Raw genomic sequence first — 14,847 nt, forward strand, 5'->3', positions numbered from 1 at the left:
ACTTTCTAAATGTACAGCGACAGAATTCAGAACATGGGCTGTTCTTACAGTATTCTCCCTGTACACAAAGTCAGAACCGTAGGATAAATAAAAGGGGCATATAAACAGACAGTGAAAGCTCGTACAATATTTGATGAGGACATTTCTCTAAAACAGGCTACAACCAAGTCAGAACAGTAGGCTAAGTTAAGGGGGAAAAGGACCAAATTATTAGAGTGAGGCATATGGGCTACTAACAGCTTACTACACAACATACACTTAGTATTACTTTCTTAGCTACAGTATACATATCTCCCTGACATATTACATCATTTATGCAGCAGCATACAATACATTTTTGTTGTGCTATGCTCACTTGAACAGCAAAGTGGCATGGTGGTCCTTCCTGTGGGCAAATTCTGTCATCAAACTGGATTTATGTCATCTCTGGATTTATGGTGCTTTCAAGACAACTGGGAACTCTGAAAAAAACAAGGTTGAATCATGACGTCAGTGATCTTGAGGTCGGAGCTCTAGAAAGAGCCCGAGTTCCTGACTCGGAATTCCAAGTTGGATGAACGTTCAAAACGTATTTTCCCAGTCGGAGCTCATCATTTTCCAAGTTTCCAGTTGTCTTGAACTCAGTGAAGTCTGAGATTGCCCAGCTCCGAATTTCCAGTTATTTTGAAAGCCACTCATTGTTGAATTTGCAGTTTCCAACTTGTTGTGTAATGTTTATGTCCAATGACGGATGAGCACCGATGTTTTATCTATATTTTCTCTTCATATGACAATGATTGAAAAGGATTTGCCAGTAGATTGTCGACTTCCTGATGATGACTGACTGTCTAGCTTGCTATTTGATCATACAATCAAAGCTACGGTAGATATAACATGATTTGACGTCATTTCATTTGTGACCTTGAGGCTTCTTGGATGGGCATTTCTAATATAAATCTATGGCAGCACCAAGGGGCTTGAAGTTTTAGAGCTCATCCTGTAGATTTTGCGGTGAGGCAGTGTCCCCATGAGTGACAGAACACTGAGCCAATCACGGCACAGCTAGAGAACATTACCAACCCCTATGCTCTGTATGTTCTACTGGCTGCCCCTCCCACCACCACAGAAAGCACTGAGCTCGACTGAAACACCTGCATTTTGGAGCTGCCTTACTCAAGAAAACAAAAAAGAGAACATATCTTTATTTATTTATTTATTGTTTTACATTGTTTATAAACTGATATATGACTAGCATTAATGGTAAAATAACATGCAAAACAGGCGACAACAAAAATATATATAAATATTGTTTTAGCTAAAGAGGTTGGGCTCAAAACAGATGGGGCTGCACCTGCCCTGAATGACGGGTCGCCGCTTCCCATGATAAATAATCATGTAAACTGTTTCTCTGCTGGGGCTGTGCAATGCTGTAATCCACTATTCTGTCTCAAGTTATTTCGAAAGGCTAGAAGAAGTCTTCCCATGTTTTTTGAAATCACAAAAGTATTTTTTTGCCAGAGAAAGAGATATTTGACTACAATAGATCATCTTCTAATATCAAAGGATATGGTCAGTTTCAGTTTTAATCCCACACGATTTTTCATGATATAATGTTATGCACGTGGTCAGTTTAAATGGCACAGTTCAATTGCAGCGGAATAGCGGCTTTTTAAATACTTGGGTTGACGTCACTAAACTTTTCAAGAAGCGGTGCGCGCTGCCGGCGTTTGTGAAGAGAGACGGAACAGAGCCGCGCATGAACGAGAGAGCTGGGCGACAAGGAGACCGTACAAAACAAGGAATCTTTCACTTCATTTGGTGGGTTAATGTTTTCTCTTTCTCTGTAGCCTATTTGGAAAAGGGGAAATGCATAGGCTACTTTTTGTGCAGACTTTTAAGTTTTCCTATGAGTTAGCCTATAACTAACGACGTTATGACAATTTTGTTTCATTGAATTGTTGGTTCGATTAAACTGAACACAATGTCTGCTGTTTTTGACAGCGCTGCGTTAATATACTAACTGTTTTTGTTATGCCGGGATTTATTACTGAATGGATTCTGCTGGAACATTGCGTTTTTGCTTTCCTTTGTCCAACTATGGCAGGTGTCGTTAAAGCGATATTTCATGACTGATTTGAGACACGTTCTTAGAAGAGTTACACACGTCCTTATTTATTTTTTATTTTTTATTTTTTTAAAATACTCAGTATTTACAAATTAGTTAATAACAGACAGAGTTAAAAGAAACAACGTTGTAGAGAAAAGGGGGGTTAATTTGTAGAACGGGCGAGCAATTAATGTGAACTACTATGTAATGTTTTAATAGCTATAGGCTATGTTGAATACAGGTTGTTTTTTAAAGACCTTAATGTATTTCTAAGGGAGCATCTTCCTTTTAGCAAGGTTTGTAATGTACTGGTGTGTGAGCACATCTGGCCATTCTAGGTCACTGTGGGTTATTGTGTTGCACAACATTTTAATAGAGCAAAACGTTGTATTTTAAGTATGTCTCTCTTCCCCCATTGTTTGACTGAAGCAGAGCTGGCCCGTGATGATAAAAGTTCTGCTTGAGGCAAGAACTTGAATTAGAAGATGTTCCCTTAACTGTATTCACCCAATGAGAATGTTCTCTTCAACCCCAAGGACAAGGCTTTATAGCAGAAGTTAAAACAGCCAGCAGGAAAAATGCAGAAAGAGGAAATGATAATGAAGAGTTCCAGTGCTCTAGACATGGAGCTTTGCAGCACCATGCTGTGCTAGCTGATATCTGCAACAGTCCTGCACTCTATACACACTAATAGACAGATTGCTGCTTCTCCACTTTCTAACCGAACCACGTTAAACGCTCCCCTCTCTAAAGCTGCCCAACTTCACTTTGTTGATGCCAGGACTGCTTTGCTAGAGTCCACATGGACCACACTGGTTAATCAATCAGTCAGTCAAATGTATTTATAAAGCCCTTTTTACATCAGCAGTGCTTATACAGAAACCCAGCCTAAAACCCTAAACAGCAAGTAATGCAGATGTAGAGGAATGGTGGCTAAGTCTAGATTTTACCTTTTTAATCAGCGACTGGTTCAGAATAAACTTAGTTTTGTGGGCTGGCTCTAAGGCCAATTGATCAGACAATTAGGCTACAAGGAGTTGTTGATACCAGCAGAAAACTCAGACAAGCACTGGAGTCGAACACTACATTTATTTACAGATATTGTATGCTGCTACTGTTAGTACAGTCCCTCACTGTCACATGGAATCAGTGCTCTGCTTTGCTGGACCCCTGTTTCTCCTCTTTTATAATCATTAGCAGTACTCTAAGGCTCAAGTGAACCTGAAGCGGTGGCCAGGGCAATCCCGTGCTGCTTGGTTAGCGCCTCATTGTCAAATTAAACCCCTCGTTTGCTTCGTGGTCTGTCCTGACCACGGAGACGTCAATCCACCTCCCCTCTACAAACAGACATTTCCAGGCATCTCCCAGGGGTTGTAGTGACCTTTTTCCCGAGGCCCCTTCCTACTTCCTGTGGGGCTTCTGATGCTGCTGGATCTACCTGCTGCTCTCTAGGAAAAGAAACATCACACAATTCTGTCTGTCTGACAGCAGCACCCTACTCAGCTGTCAGAACACATTGATTCCCAAAGCAGGAGGAAGCTTAAGCACCCTGTGAAGAAGTTGCAACTCAAGTGAATCCATAGTAATACCTACTGGCTAGTTATGGCTCTATACTTTTATGTAACAGCATTCATTTCTTCCATATTAAGGTGGACTTCATAGACCAGTAAATGGATGCTGTTTTTACAGCGCAATACACCACATAGCTCCATTATACTTGTCTGGACTTGCAGGCTGTTGAGGGTTTTACTATACTGTAGTTTTGGCATTCTCATTAGAAGGATAGTGGTTTAATTTGCTGAGCTTGATTAAGTGTTATTTCGTAAACTGATATTAATTACGGGCCGCTGTACAGTTTGGCGATCAATGCTCTATAATGAAGATGCTTAGGCTAATTAATTGGTCATATCGACTGGTGAGAGACTCGTTCTGAAATGAATGATAGTAAGAGTGATGCTCGATGGTGTCTGGCCAGCAGCCAATATGAGCACCCGTATTAAACGACTTTCTCACTGAAACGTATTTTGTCACTCAGCCCAGAGAAAATGGAATCAGATCAGTTTGTATTGAGACTGTTTGGTCATGAAGGCCTAGAAGGCCTATTTCTATGTGCTTGAATCAGTTTTTTCCTGATGGGAAAGATGTGGCTAGTGTTACAGTCAGCAGTACCTATATCTCTGAGTGATTTGCTTGAACATTTTGAAGTAAAAAAAAGATTGACATCACACAGCGCTGTTAATTCAGACTCCATACTCAAGTTCTAATATTTAGTTCTATGCTCATATATAACGATTTGTGACTTGCCATAGAAATATGATCTATAGATTATATTTCTATGTGATTGGCTGTCTTTCTAGAGTCTGGAGAGAATTATGCTTCTGCATATAAATTATAGACATTTATTCATCTCCATTTTCCACTTGATTGGAAAGCTTTATTGATGAAAAAAACGAGTAGCACAAAATGGGACATTTCTTATTTGATATGAATTGACTTGTTTTAATGGCGACAGCATCTCATTAAAAACGCCTCAACTGCTTTCACTCATTCATTATGGAGACTGCTGCAAGTTTTTGAAAATGGTCAGTTTAAACAGTTATTTAAAGTTAAAGGAATCAAAGTTCAAAACAAATTTAATAAACTTTTTTTTAAAGTACACAAAAGTTCCTCCAGGCTCAAAGATCATTGCCTTTAAAACTAATTCCGTAAATAAAGACAAACTCTGCAGCGATTTGATTTAGTCCCCAGAACTCTGTGGCTCCACATTGACCCTCCTTTAGGGAAATACAATGAGTGTTTAGACTTGACTTGTTCACCATCCATGCATGAATGGAATTGGATGTCGTTTTCCAATTAGCTTATGCGACTATGTTGGGTTTCCCAGTGTGTGCTTTGAATTAGATTTGAATTCCACAGTAGGCCGACTTCACTGTGATGCACATATTTCACTGTCTGGGAGACAGTATATAGACTGCTGTGCTCCAGAAGTCAGAAGTGTAACATTTATGCAATACATAATGAGGAACTGTGTATAGTGTGTTCAGCCCGTCTGTTTTCTTACGCATACTTTTGATACATTAACATTGTATTGATCATAAAAGATGATCAGTGTTTAATATCGGAGGAACTAACATGCAGTAATTAATCAATAAGGCACGAGGGGATGTGGTATATGGATAATATACCATAACCAAGGGCTGCTCTTCTCACGATGCAACGCGAAGTGCCTGGATACAGCCCTTAGCCGTGGTATATTGGCCATATACCATAAACCCCCGAGGTGCCTTATTGCTATTATAAACTGATTACCAACGTAATTAGAGCAGTAAAGATAAATGTTTTGACATACCCGTGGTATACAGCCAATCAGCATTCAGGGCTCAATCCACCCAGTTTATAATGGTGACTAATGTTGCTTTCTCTCAGTCTCGACCATAGTTGTCGATGAGGTATGAGCACAGTACTATTGTTCTACTACTCTATCCTTAATCAATCAAATCAAGAGAATAATCAAATCTTTATTTGAAGTGAATTTTAAATTAAAACACACTTCACATTAAAACAACCAAATGAAGGAGAAATGAGCTCTTTAATATTGGTTGTTTCCAGTCACCAGTGTAATGATCTAATTCATCCTCATGGTATAGTGAGTCCCTGTACACTGCTCAGTCATAATTCTCTCCTGAGACAGAAGCACATTAATCACCTCGTTGCTTTGGTTTGGCAGGTGTCCTTCCTATGACACACACAGATTAGTGATTTTTTTTAATAACTCCATGTATTTGTGTAGAGTTGGCTAAAAGACCGTGTCCCAAAGTAGGCAGAGAAAACAAATTAAATGGAAACGGTGACAGAGAGAGTAATCTATGTTAGAACATTAAACTGGCCACTTCAGTCTTGTTTTATTTTGTTGTGAAGAACAGTTCTAATTGTTTTGTTAGTGAGCGTATTGTCTGTGGTCCCACTTTACTGTAGTCCAATTGGCTTTTCTTCAAAACAGATCAGCCATATTGTTTGAGTGGAGAATCCTGAAACCCCAAATCCTGCCCTCCTTTCACTCATCATTCTAACCAGACTGTTTTTCTTCTAGTGTCTTCAGTATCAAGATGATCCTGACCAGACTGATACTACTCTAGTGTCTTCAGTATGAAGATGATCCTGACCAGACTGATATTACTCTAGTGTCTTCAGTATGAAGATGATCCTGACCAGACTGATACTACTCTAGTGTCTTCAGTATGAAGATGATCCTGACCAGACTGATATTACTCTAGTTTCTACCGTATCAGATGATCCTGACCAGACTGATACTACTCTAGTTTCTACTGTATCAGATGATCCTGACCAGACTGATATTACTCTAGTTTCTACTGTATCAGATGATCCTGACCAGACTGATATTACTCTAGTTTCTACTGTATCAGATGATCCTGACCAGACTGATATTACTCTAGTTTCTACTGTATCAGATGATCCTGACCAGACTGATATTACTCTAGTTTCTACCGTATCAGATGATCCTGACCAGACTGATATTACTCTAGTTTCTACCGTATCAGATGATCCTGACCAGACTGATATTACTCTAGTTTCTACCGTATCAGATGATCCTGACCAGACTGATATTACTCTAGTTTCTACCGTATCAGATGATCCTGACCAGACTGATATTACTCTAGTTTCTACTGTATCAGATGATCCTGACCAGACTGATATTACTCTAGTTTCTACTGTATCAGATGATCCTGACCAGACTGATATTACTCTAGTTTCTACCGTATCAGATGATCCTGACCAGACTGATATTACTCTAGTTTCTACTGTATCAGATGATCCTGACCAGACTGATATTACTCTAGTTTCTACTGTATCAGATGATCCTGACCAGACTGATATTACTCTAGTTTCTACCGTATCAGATGATCCTGACCAGACTGATATTACTCTCGTGTCTTCAGTATGAAGATGATCCTGACAAGACTGATATTACTCTAGTTTCTACCGTATCAGATGATCCTGACCAGACTGATATTACTCTAGTTTCTACCGTATCAGATGATCCTGACCAGACTGATATTACTCTAGTTTCTACTGTATCAGATGATCCTGACCAGACTGATATTACTCTAGTTTCTACTGTATCAGATGATCCTGACCAGACTGATATTACTCTAGTTTCTACCGTATCAGATGATCCTGACCAGACTGATATTACTCTAGTTGCTACTGTATCAGATGATCCTGACCAGACTGATATTACTCTCGTGTCTTCAGTATCAAGATGATCCTGACAAGACTGATATTGCTCTAGTTTCTACAGTATCACGATGATCCTGACCAGACTAATATTACTCTAGTTTCTACTGTATCAGATGATCCTGACCAGACTGATATTACTCTAGTTTCTACTGTATCAGATGATCCTGACCAGACTGATATTACTCTAGTTTCTACTGTATCAGATGATCCTGACCAGACTGATATTACTTTAGTTTCTACTGTATCAGATGATCCTGACCAGACTGATATTACTCTAGTTTCTACTGTATCAGATCAAATCAAATCAAATCAAATTTATTTATATAGCCCTTCGTACATCAGCTGAAATCTCAAAGTGCTGTACAGAAACCCAGCCTAAAACCCCAAACAGCAAGCAATGCATGTGAAAGAAGCACGGTGGCTGGGAAAAACTCCCTAGGAAAAACTCCTGAGAAAGGCCAAAAACCTAGGAAGAAACCTAGAGAGGAACCAGGCTATGAGGGGTGGCCAGTCCTCTTCTGGCTGTGCCGGGTGGATATTATAACAGAACATGGTCAAGATGTTAAAATGTTCGTAAATGACCAGCATGGTCAAATAATAATAATCATAGTAATTGTCGAGGGTGCAACAAGCACGTCCGGTGAACAGGTCAGGGTTCCGTAGCCGCAGGCAGAACAGTTGAAACTGGAGCAGCAGCATGGCCAGGTGGACTGGGGACAGCAAGGAGTCATCATGCCAGGTAGTCCTAGGGCTCAGGTCCTCCGAGAGAAAGAAAGAAAGAGAGAATTAGAGAGAGCATATTTACATTCACACAGGACACCGGATAAGACAAGAGAATACTCCAGATGTAACAGACTGACCCTAGCCCCCCGACACATAAACTACTGCAGCATAAATACTGGAGGCTGAGACAGGAGGGATCAGAAGACACTGTGGCCCCATCCGATGATACCCCCGGACAGGGCCAAACAGGCAGGATATAACCCCACCCACTTTGCCAAAGCACAGCCCCCACACCACTAGAGGGATATCTACAACCACCAACTTACCGTCCGAAGACAAGGCCGAGTATAGCCCACAAAGATGTCCGCCACGGCACAACCCAAGGGGGGGGCGCCAACCCAGACAGGAAGACCACGTCAGTGGCTCAACCTACTCAAGTGACGCACCCCTCCCATGGACGGCATGGAAGAACACCAGTAAGTCAGTGACTCAGCCCCTGTAAAAGGGTTAGAGGCAGAGAATCCCAGTGGGAAGAGGGGAACCGACAAGGCAGAGACAGCAAGGGCGGTTCGTTGCTCCAGCCTTTCCGTTCACCTTCACACTCCTGGGCCAGACTATACTTAATCATAGGACCTACTGAAGAGATAAGTCTTCAGTAAAGACTTAAAGGTTGAGACTGAGTCTGCGTCTCTCACATGGGTAGGCAGACCATTCCATAAAAATGGAGCTCTATAGGAGAAAGCCCTACCTCCAGCCGTTTGCTTAGAAATTCTAGGGACAATTAGGAGGCCTGCGTCTTGTGACCGTAGCGTACGTGTAGGTATGTACGGCAGGACCAAATCGGAAAGATAGGTAGGAGCAAGCCCATGTAATGCTTTGTAGGTTAGCAGTAAAACCTTGAAATCAGCCCTTGCCTTAACAGGAAGCCAGTGTAGGGAAGCTAGCACTGGAGTAATATGATCACATTTTTTGGTTCTAGTCAGGATTCTAGCAGCCGTATTTAGCACTAACTGAAGTTTGTTTAGTGCTTTATCCGGGTAGCCGGAAAGTAGAGCATTGCAGTAGTCGAGCCTAGAAGTAACAAAAGCATGGATTAATTTTTCTGCGTCATTTTTGGACAGAAAGTTTCTGATTTTTGCAATGTTACGTAGATGGAAAAAAGCTGTCCTTGAAGCAGTCTTGATATGTTCTTCAAAAGAGAGATCAGGGTCCAGAGTAACGCCGAGGTCCTTCACAGTTTTATTTGAGACGACTGTACAACCATCCAGATTAATTGTCAGATTCAACAGAAGATCTCTTTGTTTCTTGGGACCTAGGACAAGCATCTCTGTTTTGTCCGAGTTTAAAAGTAGAAAATTTGCAGCCATCCACTTCCTTATGTCTGAAACACAGGCTTCTAGCGAGAGCAATTTTGGGGCTTCACCATGTTTCATTGAAATGTACAGCTGTGTGTCGTCCGCATAGCAGTGAAATTTAACATTATGTTTTCGAATGACATCCCCAAGAGGTAAAATATATAGTGAAAACAATAGTGGTCCTAGAACGGAACCTTGAGGAACACCGAAATTTACAATTGATTTGTCAGAGGACGAACCATTCACAGAGACAAACTGATATCTTTCCGACAGATAAGATCTAAACCAGGCCAGAACTTGTCCATGTAGACCAATTTGGGTTTCCAATCTCTCCAAAAGAATGTGGTGATCGATGGTATCAAAAGCGGCACTAAGATCTAGGAGCATGAGGACAGATGCAGAGCCTCGGTCTGACGTCATTAAAAGGTCATTTACCACCTTCACAAGTGCAGTCTCAGTGCTATGATGGGGTCTAAAACCAGACTGAAGCGTTTCGTATACATTATTTGTCTTCAGGAAGGCAGTGAGTTGCTGCGCAACAACTTTTTCTAAAATTTTTGAGAGGAATGGAAGATTCGATATAGGCCGATAGTTTTTTATAATTTCTGGGTCAAGATTCGGCTTTTTCAAGAGAGGCTTTATTACTGCCACTTTTAGTGAGCTTGGTACACATCCGGTGGATAGAGAGCCGTTTATTATGTTCAACATAGGAGGGCCAAGCACAGGAAGCAGCTCTTTCAGTAGTTTAGTTGGAATAGGGTCCAGTATGCAGCTTGAGGGTTTGGAGGCCATGATTATTTTCATCATTGTGTCAAGAGATATAGTACTAAAACACTTTAGTATCTCCCTTGAGCCAAGGTCCTGGCAGAGTTGTGCAGACTCTGGACAATGAAGCCCTGGAGGAATACCCAGATTTAAAGAGGAGTCCGTAATTTGCTTTCTAATGATCATGATCTTTTCCTCAAAAAAGTTCATAAATTTATTACTGCTGAAGTGAAAGCCATCCTCCATTTGCGAATGCTGCTTTTTAGTTAGCTTTGCGACAGTGTCAAAAAGAAATTTCGGATTGTTCTTATTTTCCTCAATTAAGTTGGAAAAATAGGATGATCGTGCAGCAGTGAGGGCTCTTCGATACTGCACGGTACTGTCTTTCCAAGCTAGTCGGAAGACTTCCAGTTTAGTGTGGCGCCATTTCCGTTCCAATTTTCTGGAAGCTTGCTTCAGAGCTCGTGTATTTTCTGTATACCAGGGAGCTAGTTTCTTATGACAGATGTTTTTAATTTTTAGGGGTGCAACTGCATCTAGGGTATTGCGCAAGGTTGAATTGAGTTCCTCGGTTAGGTGGTTAACTGATTCTTGTCCTCTGACGTCCTTGGGTAGGCAGAGGGAGTCTGGAAGGGCATCAAGGAATCTTTGGGTTGTCTGAGAATTTATAGCACGACTTTTAATCTTCCTTGGTTGGGGTCTGAGCAGATTATTTGTCGCAATTGTAAACGCAATAAAATGGTGGTCCGATAATCCAGGATTATGAGGAAAAACATTAAGATCCACAACATTTATTCCATGGGACAAAACTAGGTCCAGAGTATGACTGTGGCAGTGAGTAGGTCCAGAGACATGTTGGACAAAACCCACTGAGTCGATGATGGCTCCGAAAGCCTTTTGGAGTGGGTCTGTGGACTTTTCCATGTGAATGTTAAAGTCACCAAAAATTAGAATATTATCTGCTATGACTACAAGATCCGATAGGAATTCAGGGAACTCAGTAAGGAACACTGCATATGGCCCAGGAGGCCTGTAAACAGTAGCTATAAAAAGTGATTGAGTAGGCTGCATAGATTTCATGACTAGAAGCTCAAAAGACGAAAACGTCATTGGTTTTTTTTTTTGTAAATTGAAATTTGCTATCGTAAATGTTAGCAACACCTCCGCCTTTGCCGGATGCACGGGGGGTTTGGTCACTAGTGTAACCAGGGGGTGAGGCCTCATTTAACACAGTAAATTCATCAGGCTTAAGCCATGTTTCAGTCAGGCCAATCACATCAAGATTATGATCAGTGATTAGTTCATTGACTATAACTGCCTTGGAAGTGAGGGATCTAACATCAAGTAACCCAATTTTGAGATGTGAAGTATCACAATCTCTTTCAATAATGGCAGGAATGGAGGAGGTCTTTATACTAGTAAGATTACTGAAGCGAACACCGCAATTTTTAATTTTGCCCAACCAAGATCGAGGCACAGACACGGTCTCAATGGAGAAAGCTGAGCTGACTACGCTAACTGTGCTCGTGGCAGACTCCACTAAGCTGGCAGGCTGGCTAACAGCCTGTTGCCTGGCCTGCACCCTATTTCATTGTGGAGCTAGAGGAGTTAGAGCCCTGTCTATGTTCGTAGATAAGATGAGAGATAAGATGATCCTGACCAGACTGATATTACTCTAGTGTCTTCAGTATCATGATGAATACCTACTCTTTCTTTGATACACACTCTACCCCTGCATCAAATGATGAAGAAAAGTAAAGAGGTACTTCAAATGGAGATATGGCCAGCAAGATGGATGGCAGAGCACTATGGAACACTTCTCTAGGACACTCGGGAAGAGGAACAAAAGAAGTTCATCCTTGAGCTGAGTCATGTGCATATGATGTACTAGTGTTGTAAAAAGGAACTCTAAGGGCCAGACATCGTACTTTGGGAGTCTGAAGTACAATGATGTTTCATCCAGTGTTGCAGTAGTTCTCCAGGTACAGGCTAGATTTAAGTTTAGCCCCCAGTGGTTTAATGTAGGATCTCGGCAGAGGGGGCTCTGATCCAAGACCCATTCATTAGAGTGCAACTTCTCTTTGAAGCACATATGATGACCTAGGAATGTTGAACTTTAATGATTGGGAAAAAGCTGACCTTAGACCAGAGTGCTCTGATTGGATTCCCCTCTGCCTGAGGAGCGAGGAGGGCTTAAGGTTGGGATCTGGGTAGAGAGAACTGATCTAGGGTCAGTTCAATGTGTTCTTCTCTCTCTGAAGAATGAGATGGGCCAGGAGTGTTCTCAGTCTTATGACTTTAGGGTCACAGTCCCTTATGACGCTACATGACCAGAAGTATGTGGACACCTGCTCGTCGAACATCTCATTCTAAAATCGTGGGCATTAATATAGAGATGGTCCCCCCTTTGCTGCTATAACAGCCTCCACTCTTCTGGGAAGGTTTTCCACTAGCTGTTGGAACAGAGGTCAGGGCTCTGTACAGGCCAGTGAAGTTCTTCAAGACCGATCTCAACAAACCATTTCTGTATGGACCTCACTTTGTGCACGGGGGCATTGTCATGCTGAAACAGGAAAGGGCCTTCTCCAAACTGTTGGAACAAAGCACACAATCATTTAGATTGTCATTGTTGCGATAAGATTTCCCTTCACTGGAACTAAGGGGACTAGCCCGAACCATGAAAACAGCCCCATACCATTGTTCTTCCTCCTCCACCAAACTTTACATTTGGCACTATGCATTGGGGCAGGTAGCGTTCTTCTGGCATCCACCAAACCCAGATTTGTCCGTCGGACTGCCAGATGATGAAGCGTGATTCATCACTCCAGAGAACACGTTTCCACTGCTCCATTGTCCAGTGGCGGCGAGCTTTACACCACTCCAGCTGACGCTTGGCATTGTACATGGTGATCTTAGGCTTGTGTGCGGCTGCTCGGCCATGGAAACCCATTTCATGAAGCTCCTGACGAACAGTTTGTGTGCTGACGTTGCTTCCAGAGGCAGTTTAGAACTCGGTAGTGAGTGTTGCAATCGAGGACAGGCGATTTTTACACACTAAGCGCTTCAGCACTCCGCGGTCCCATTCTGTGAGCTTGTGTGGCCTACCACTTTGCGTCTGAGCCGTTGTTACTCCAAGATGTTTCCACTTCACAATAATCGCACTTACAGTTGATCGGGGCAGCTCTAGCAGGGCAGAAATTTGACGAAAAGACTTGTTGGAAAGGTGGCATCCTATGACGGTGCCACGTTGAAAGTCACTGAGGTCTTCAGTAAGGCCATTCTACTGCCAATGTTTGTCTATGGAGATTCTATGGCTGTGTCCTCTGTATACACCTATAAGCAACGGGTGTGGCTGAAATAGCCAAATCCACTAATTTGAAGGGGTGTCCACATACTTTTGGATATATAGTGCATCTCCCAGCACCCACCCAACCCAGACCTCTGTTAGCAACACTGGTTGGGGACCACTGCTTTACAGAAAAACACTGAGGGTGCACTTCAAAAGCCATAGCTTGGCAGTGTGTGGACACAGACCAGGGTAATGTTGAGGTATGGGCAGGTCTAAAATAGATCAAATGACTTCACAGTGCTGTATTTGTATTAATGAATGATTAGATCTGTTATTCTGTTCATAAAATAGGACATTACGTGATACACCAGATCAGTATCTCAGCAATCACAATGCTTGTTTTAGACTGGGTGGTGTGCGTGTTGCGCAATTTCCTTTCGCGTTGGAGAAACAGGAAGGGATTTCCGGGGGCTGACAGAAATGGGACTTGGGTCTGATTTTCACCAGAATCCCATATGCCTGTCTACAGCAGGATATAAAATCCATCTTATCATGGTCTGTCTGTGTGCTTTGATCCAGTTAATGGATATCAGTGGCTTGGTAATGTTTTACAATAGTCTCATATACTGCTTTCACATAGGATTTACGGTATTTTGTCTGTAAATAAAATTGGGCAAGGTTTATATGAATCTCTTACAAACAGGCCCATTTTTACAACATTCGTGCCTGCATATACCTTTTAAACCTCCGTTGTGGTGGTTATAGTGGGGGTAGTGGTGTGCAGATGTGGGTGGGAATCTATTTGAATAAATCCATTGAATACTGTATACACCATGAATTTGTTTATGCAGGTCCTAAGAAACATAAGACTAATAAAATGTATTTTCATAACAATAGAATGGCATATTTTGAGTTTGTTACATCCAAAATAATGAAATCAATAGTTATTATTTTGTTCATTAAATAGACAAGGCACACCAACCGGATCACAGTCAACACACATACTTTGTAGTATGAATATAATGAAATATAACAGAATAAAATACTACTAATATCTTTCCCACATAACTTCCGTCACAGCAACATGTGTAACCGCTGTCATATAAAAAAGGGATATTTTGAAACAGAGCCCGAGGCAAGCCCATTCTTTTTTGATCTGATTAGTAAATAATAGCAATCTATATTTTCAAAAGTATGTGAATCTCATGTTCATATTTCACAACCTCTGCAGGCTTTTGGAGTTGCCTTTACGCTATCGAGCAAAATAATAGGCCTACGCTTGATTTAGGCTACATTATAGCATGCTAAATGTTTCTGATCAGTGATCAATGAACACTTGATTTAGGCTACATTATAGCATGCTAAATGTT

General features: G+C 41.5%; 1 protein-coding gene across 5 annotated transcripts in view; it reads left to right on the forward strand.

The window, feature by feature from the left end:
• Positions 1–1,320: 1,320 nt before the first annotated feature.
• Positions 1,321–14,847, forward strand: part of LOC115196432 (PTB domain-containing engulfment adapter protein 1) — a 36,633-nt gene continuing 23,106 nt past the window's right edge. The window contains exon 1 of one of the 5 annotated variants that reach the window (XM_029757265.1): positions 1,321–1,797. The gene's annotated coding sequence lies outside the window, so the exon portion shown is untranslated. The remainder of the gene's footprint in view (positions 1,798–14,847) is intronic. The other 4 variants (XM_029757264.1, XM_029757263.1, XM_029757261.1 and 1 more) reach the window with 4 other exon arrangements.

Source organism: Salmo trutta, chromosome 6, assembly GCF_901001165.1.
Source record: "Salmo trutta chromosome 6, fSalTru1.1, whole genome shotgun sequence".
Classification (NCBI taxonomy): Eukaryota; Metazoa; Chordata; class Actinopteri; order Salmoniformes; family Salmonidae; genus Salmo; species Salmo trutta.